This window comes from Haliotis asinina, chromosome 2 (genome assembly GCF_037392515.1).
Source record: "Haliotis asinina isolate JCU_RB_2024 chromosome 2, JCU_Hal_asi_v2, whole genome shotgun sequence".
Classification (NCBI taxonomy): domain Eukaryota; kingdom Metazoa; phylum Mollusca; class Gastropoda; order Lepetellida; family Haliotidae; genus Haliotis; species Haliotis asinina.
In genome coordinates this window covers 31,096,109-31,104,262 of record NC_090281.1, presented here as the reverse complement: position 1 = coordinate 31,104,262, position 8,154 = coordinate 31,096,109, and positions in this window count along the sequence as shown.

The window sequence follows — 8,154 nt, the reverse complement described above, 5'->3', positions numbered from 1 at the left end:
CTCTTGAAAATCTCTTGTCACCGTATCAACGAACGTCTATTACTTGGATTCCAACTGGTACATTTTACGTTTTTCAAAATGACCATAAGCTTAGTGGCTTTACTTTCAGTTGTCAATGTCTGTATCGATCCAGTTTCAGGCCCGGTCACCGGTTGACTGATTTCGATTCGTGTGTTGTGCAGGATCCAGATGAACCTGGGTTTGTCTCGACACAATCATCTGCTCCAAGTACCAGATGAAGACGGATCAGAAGTCACCGTCACACCTTTTCCTTATTTCTCGCCTTTTATGCTTCTTCTTGTCTGGTTTGTCCTGTTTTAACTCTATACTGGGAGAGACAGAGCCCTTGGGTTGGCGCTGAGAAGATAGTTTACTTGTTTGTTGTTTACATCCACCCTATTTCAATGAACACATACTCATTGTATTTATCTAGTTACACAAACGTTGGAGGCATATATTAAATAGACTATTTCATACTACCATCTCGTGATGAAATAGGTTTTCACTACTTCTATACGACTGCATATATCTCAATTTATCTGCATATATTTCAACAGACGCAATAAGTATCCTAGAAGTAAACTGTAGGGGAAAATCCTTTCCACATCCAGAAAAATAAAAGCAGTCAGTTGTTACAGTTCTGACAGTAACATCACCATTTATAAATGATAGAAAAGAAGAAATGAAAAATATTCTGATCCACACAAAACACACGTCATAAACACATGTAAAGCTTGTCATTTGTTCACCTAGAAGAAAAAGCACTCGGATTAGAGAATAAAGATTTGAAGTGGCAATAACTGTGACTCGGATGCATCCAGTTTTCATATTATGAAAAGGAACTCGACCTGCCTCCAAAGGGAAGTTTTCCAACAGTGTGGTTTCCTTCTGGTTATCTGCAATGCCAATCTAAAATTCCCAACAGCCAGCTCGAAGTCCTGAATCTCCTGTTTGTGTGGAAGCAGGTGTTAAGTGCTCTGTTTTATCATTTTCACATTTACACATCCACTTAATATTCATACGCGCGTATCTGTAACGGAGTGAACGGCACAAAGCATAATCCGTTAAAAACACACTTAACCTATACGATTGTAGCATTATGAACAATAGAATTACATGAATAGCATTAGTCAAACCCAGATGAAAAAACTCAACAGGAGATATTATCAAAAACGTTCCTCATTTGTGAGAACTCACGTCCAGTTGACTATACCTTGGGCCCTGCATGTTGAGCACGAATGCATTCTTTATATATTCTGTAATAGAAAATGAAACTATCGATTCATTTTATTTGTTCTGTCTTTCGGTTTTATCATGGGTTGAGAAGCGTATTCGCGTTTGTTGTTTAAAGCCGCACTTGGCAATATTCCAGCTATATGGCAGCGGTCTGTAAATAATCGAATCTGAACGAGACACCCTGTGATCAACAGCAAGTGGTTTTACGATAACGTGTCAACCACGTCAGCGAGCCTGACCACCCGATCCCGTTAGTTGCCTCTTACGACAAACATGGGTTGCTAAGGAACAGTTCAGATCTGGTGACCAAAAGACAGTGACAGGTTTATCTGCTTAGATTCTGCCTTAGCATGTACCAAAAAAAACACAGGCAAAATGTGACCTGTAAATAGTTTTGTTCCAAATAGTGTTTTGGTCTTTCCAGTATCCTTCCACTGACAACCCCACGATAATGAAACACAACACCACACGTGTTTCTGAACGTGTAATAGAATAATGCAATAGGACGATATACAAACAAATGTGTTCAAATACAATATCGTATAATGAAGTAATCAGAAACATATTGCACAAAAGTATGGATGGATAAGCACATTTTTATGATCATACCAAACCAACGTATGGCGCCCAGAGCTTAACACAGGCAGTCTTATACCTCTTACAATAAATTTAGGCTGTGTGGTAAATAATTAGCGGTGTCTTATCAAATATATGCTCGATTTAAGAGATTCCCCACATTTCCTCCCTCCACTTCCACGTATACTTGACAAGCAGAGACAGGTGTGAATGAGGTTAGTCTTACGCCGCACACTACCAATATTCCACCAAAATATTGTAAATAATCTAGTCTGGGCCAGACAATCCCGTGATGTATTGCATAAGCATCAATTTATGCAATTCGAATACCATGGTACATGTTAACCAGGCCAGCATCCCTGACCACCCGTTAGTGGCCTCTTACGAACCGATCCATGCAAACGAAGCTGATTCTAACTCCTTCATCTCATCTGACAAGTAAGACTGCATTTGTCTGATGCTAATGTGAATACAACACCTTTCGAAGCATAGTAACTCAACTGACGAGCATCTGTTACGACAAGCAGAAACGTTATACCTAAACCACCTGATATTCATCATTTCGAATAACTGTTTTTAGTTTATGTAAATTTAATAGCATGTGCAGGTAACAAACGTTAACGCCTGGACGCTGTTCATGTCAGATGATGACACAGTGCTGCTGACGCCATTTGTCTTTGTGGCATCACTTTTGAACACGGTGCAATGGAAAATTTCATTGGTCACTGACGTTTTACAAGTTAATACCCTGGTTATAATGTCAAAGTGGATATAATGCCACTTGTCAACAGGTTTTGGAACAAAGGGTTTTTTTCACCTGGTTATAAGAAAAACCTGGAAACAAAGTACCGTGAGATATTATGAGACCGACACTAATATCGGCACATAGAATCGTGTGAGATGTAGCAAACCAATCAGTCGATATTCGTTAGTCGATATAGACCATCGAACACGTTGTACTATGTAACAAATGGGATGTAACATTTTATGATTCATGTTTAATTTTGTCACGCGTCTGAGCGTTGTGAGCGTTTGTGCTACCATTTGTAAGTTCCACGGGCAGTATCATTTAGCAACCCTTGCGGATCCGAGTGGGAATTTAAGGCCTTTTGTATAGTAGTAATACCCCATTAGGGACAATATGTACCTTGATGGCAGTTTTTAGAGTTACAAGCCCCTGTGCCTCATTTTAATCTTTCAATAGCATATTGTCCATACACTGGTACTGTTTACAGTATGTTGAGAGCTGACTCTTGTGCTGAGAGCTGACTCTTCAGTATTTCGCTCGAACCATCGCATCATGCATGAATAAGTGAAAACATTAAAATAAATCCTGTCGATTACGTTATCTGAAAATGAGTGTGGGTAGTTTCTTCAATATTAGCTCTGTCAGTAAGCATCCTTGAGGAGCCACTTTAAAAAGCGATTGTAGTTTGACATTGCATTTTTATGCACTTTAATTTCTACGTTTGATTCTAGAGGACTTCTGCTTATCTCAAACACACATGTTTCTTTCATGTGTTTCCTGAAGTTAGCGATGCATTTATTGCCGATTTTGCCCCTTTTAGGGGTACCAAGATAAAAGGTCCAACAAAATGGGGATCGTGAGACTGGAACATGGAAAAAGAATTTGCTTGAACTTGACAGATAATATGTAGAAACTTAAAACATAAAAACAGTTTCATTTTTATAATTGTCCAGGTGAGACCGACCACATTTGGGACACCACCCGTACGTCAGAGCTATTTCATTAAAAGTTTTGCTCACGGATGTAGAATGAAATTATATCTATACAATCACCAACCTTTAGCGACCACATCGGAAGTATTTCAAGCAAATATGTTGAGCACGGCGAAGCCCTTGATCAGTGTTCGGTCCGACTTGGCTCAGGATGTCAAAAGCATCTTAAACGCTACGAATGTTTCATGGAGGGTATAGATTCTTATTACATCTACCTATCTACAACTTTTTAACCTCACAATACTTCACATTTCCGGTAATATTGCTGGAATGTTGGTAAAGGCGGCGTAAAACCATGCAGACTCACTCATTCACTCCACGCAGAATGCAGGCGTGGACTGGTAAAGCAATCGCATTAGAAAATATTTTAAGAAATAACGAATATCATTCATATGCTGAACTTTCGATATGGCACCGAGTGAAATATGTATATCATCCCCGTGCATGTACCCAGATGCGCAGCTTTCGTTTCAATATTTTGCAATCCATTTTTAGTATTACCCGGTCTGGTCCGACCTTTCTTGACTGGGATTTCGTTGATGTGGCAGCAGATTGCACTCAAACATTTCTGCAGTACGTCACGTCAAAAATTAGAGGTAGGTAGAAAATTACATTCACCGAAGCTTTTGCTCAGCCTGCACAAGTGTATGGTACATATTTCATCCGATGACATAATTCTATCACAGCACTAATGACAAAGCAAACGTGCTATCAGCTGTGAAGTGAGTGCTTCTGCACTTGTTATGTTGGATTGGCCGACTATGCTCGTCTATGTTTCCGGGTGTGGTCGAGGCCGGGTGTGCTGGCACAGGATCAACTTACCCGCCAAATCTGACAGGTAACAACTGCCAGGTCTAGACCGACAAGACAACTGAATTACACAGACCTCATCGAACGAACCGAAAAGTACTTCCTGATGATAAACGTATATGTCACTTGGCTTTCGCAACATATACTAACACATGTAATCACAGGGTCCCGTTAATGGCGATATTTGTAGGTTAAACACAGCCATATCTACACCCAAGCCTATGGATATATATATGATATGCATGTGGATCTATAGTCTAGCTATGTTTAACCTACAGAGCGATAACGGGTTCCTGTGCATATAACTGGAATATTGTAGACGTTGAATATGGTGTTAACTCACTCTCACACTCACTTTGTTCATGACGGAAAGAATTGTAAAGATCAAAAATATTAAATCACACTCTCATATATCCCCAAGTTTCAAACTGATGACTTTGTGGGAACACATATCACAGCATGTAACAAGAACATCAATTCACAGTCCGTTTGTGTTCAAATGAGAATGAGCAATAAAATAACTCGAAGTAGGGTTAATAAAGCGCAAAAACCATAAATACCACACATGGTTCTAAAACCTATGTACCAAACAGGATCTGAAACCAATTTTATGATGATCAGTTAAATGTTGTTTAAGAAACTATCATGTAATATTCAATCTTAATTTCACCCTTCACATCAGGACTGAATTCTGCTGTTGGGCAGTGGAATTGAAAACTTACGATGTGTTGACATGTGCTACTTGGGGAACTATACGTGACTCTCTTGGCTGAATGGGTGAAATAATTTGAAAAACAATTATACATGGGGAACGAAACTTGAATCTCTTATAAAGAATATTAATGGGGTAAGAAACTTACTGTGAAACCTTAACTTGTATTTTCTATACTATCTACTAGTATTGCAATATTGCTGCTCTGTTACAGCTAGCTGTATGTCTTTCTAAAATGTTTCATTACAAACAAACCATGGAATCAAGCTGATGTTTTGGTGTTGATTAACGCAGTACGCCACAGAAGTGTGGACTTAAATCATTGTAGTATGTTGTTACTTTCTTGATTATGGCTTCAGGGTACCAGGAACTATCTTCACCTACAGTATGAAGTTAGAATGGAAATTCTTGATGGATGGCATAAGAAAATCACTGATTGTGATAACAAATATCATCAACGTATTACATAAATACCGTACTACATCAATGTTATTAAGTACCACGAACAGTTTGGGTAAATGCCACAACACATTTACTATACATTTCTTAATTGTGTTAAAGCTACACACCTCCAGATCCGGATTAAAATTGGTCTTCACTAACTCATGCTTGTCGTAAGAAGCGAATAAAGGTCTGACCTGGTTGACACGTTATGGTATCCCAACTGCGTGGATCAATGATCATGCTGTTGACCGCTGAACTGTCTGGTACAGACAGCATTCATGTAGCTCGACAATTGCCGAGTGCGAGAATCAGTGTCTGTAATTGTCCCACGCTGTTAATGCAAAAGCCTGGGTTACTTTAACCCAACAACATGAAGTTATCTTTAACAATCAACATTATATTTGGTTAACATTAGAAATCACAGTGTAGCCATCCAATCATAAGAGAGCGTCTGTTCTTCATACTCCTGTCTAGAAGACGGACAGTTTGTCTGTTATCTGACATTAGATTGGTTGTCTGAGGTAGTTTGACGTCTTCATTGACTGCAACGTACGTGTACGGCGTTCTACTTCTTGGGTATGTGGCATTGCATTTCAACGTGTTGTTGAAAAATCTGTGGACATGGCCTCTATGGACCAACAGTATGAGCATCACTCTAGATAATGGGGATACCACCCGATCCCATTAATCCGCTCCTAAGACAAACATGGACTGCTGAAGACCAATTCTCATTTGGGTCTGAGATCTGAGGGTCTCAAACATTCAAAATAAACAACGTGCTCGCAAGTGGAGCGTGTTTGCAACCTGGCAACGCATGTACAGTTGTTGATGATCCCTTGAATCTTTGGAATTCTTTGTGCAGGTGTTTGATGTCCCGTTCTTAGTACGACGGGTTTTCTTTTGTTTGCTTTTTATTTTGTTTGTTTGTTTGTTTTGTGTGCTACTTTACGCCTTTCAGTGGAGGACTATCTCATTTTCCATTGCCACCTTTTAAACACTGTTAAAACGTTGAGATGGCATTGTCTGAACAATAGTGACGTTTCCAGTCGACCACTTGCATAACGTCCACGCGCTACAACGCCAGAAGGATAAGAGTGACCCATCTCCGGAACAGGACTCAGACTACTGTGATCACTCAGACCATTCAACATTTACAGACCGACTCAACATAGCATAATCCTCCAATTACACTTCATGTTTTACTTGCTTCCTAAAATCTGGAACAATCACTCAGCACTGCATATACAAAAAGGACTAATGATGCAGGTCGAATCACATATTATACACGGACAGTGACGTCACTATTGGTCTTAAGGGACACTGTTTCTGGTAATATCCCTCAAATCTGATACAATCTCAGAGTGTTCTGCGCTTGGATTTTAATCATTTTATTTGTTTTGAAGACTGATACGACTTTGTCTTGCCATCACTGAATATGATAATAAAGTATGACATAACTGTCAATTTGGAACGTGTAGTGTCTTCGCTTACTAGCTTGGCGGTTTTATGTACTAGACAGTAACGTGTTCGTCTGCTTAGACGCTACCTTAGGACAGCAAACAAATGTGGCAAAGATTCATGTGTATCAAAATCGGAATTTGTGTTCAGTATCCACAGGTCAAATAGTCATTTTCCTTCCACTGACAACGTCTCCTGAATTAGAACTGAAATCACAGTGTAGCCATCCAATCATAAGAGAGCGTCTGTTCTTCATACTCCTGTCTAGAAGACGGACAGTTTGTCTGTTATCTGACATTAGATTGGTTGTCTGAGGTAGTTTGACGTCTTCATTGACTGCAACGTACGTGTACGGCGTTCTACTTCTTGGGTATGTGGCATTGCATTTCAACGTGTTGTTGAAAAATCTGTGGACATGGCCTCTATGGACCAACAGTATGAGCATCACTCTAGATAATGGGGATACCACCCGATCCCATTAATCCGCTCCTAAGACAAACATGGACTGCTGAAGACCAATTCTCATTTGGGTCTGAGATCTGAGGGTCTCAAACATTCAAAATAAACAACGTGCTCGCAAGTGGAGCGTGTTTGCAACCTGGCAACGCATGTACAGTTGTTGATGATCCCTTGAATCTTTGGAATTCTTTGTGCAGGTGTTTGATGTCCCGTTCTTAGTACGACGGGTTTTCTTTTGTTTGCTTTTTATTTTGTTTGTTTGTTTGTTTTGTGTGCTACTTTACGCCTTTCAGTGGAGGACTATCTCATTTTCCATTGCCACCTTTTAAACACTGTTAAAACGTTGAGATGGCATTGTCTGAACAATAGTGACGTTTCCAGTCGACCACTTGCATAACGTCCACGCGCTACAACGCCAGAAGGATAAGAGTGACCCATCTCCGGAACAGGACTCAGACTACTGTGATCACTCAGACCATTCAACATTTACAGACCGACTCAACATAGCATAATCCTCCAATTACACTTCATGTTTTACTTGCTTCCTAAAATCTGGAACAATCACTCAGCACTGCATATACAAAAAGGACTAATGATGCAGGTCGAATCACATATTATACACGGACAGTGACGTCACTATTGGTCTTAAGGGACACTGTTTCTGGTAATATCCCTCAAATCTGATACAATCTCAGAGTGTTCTGCGCTTGGATTTTAAT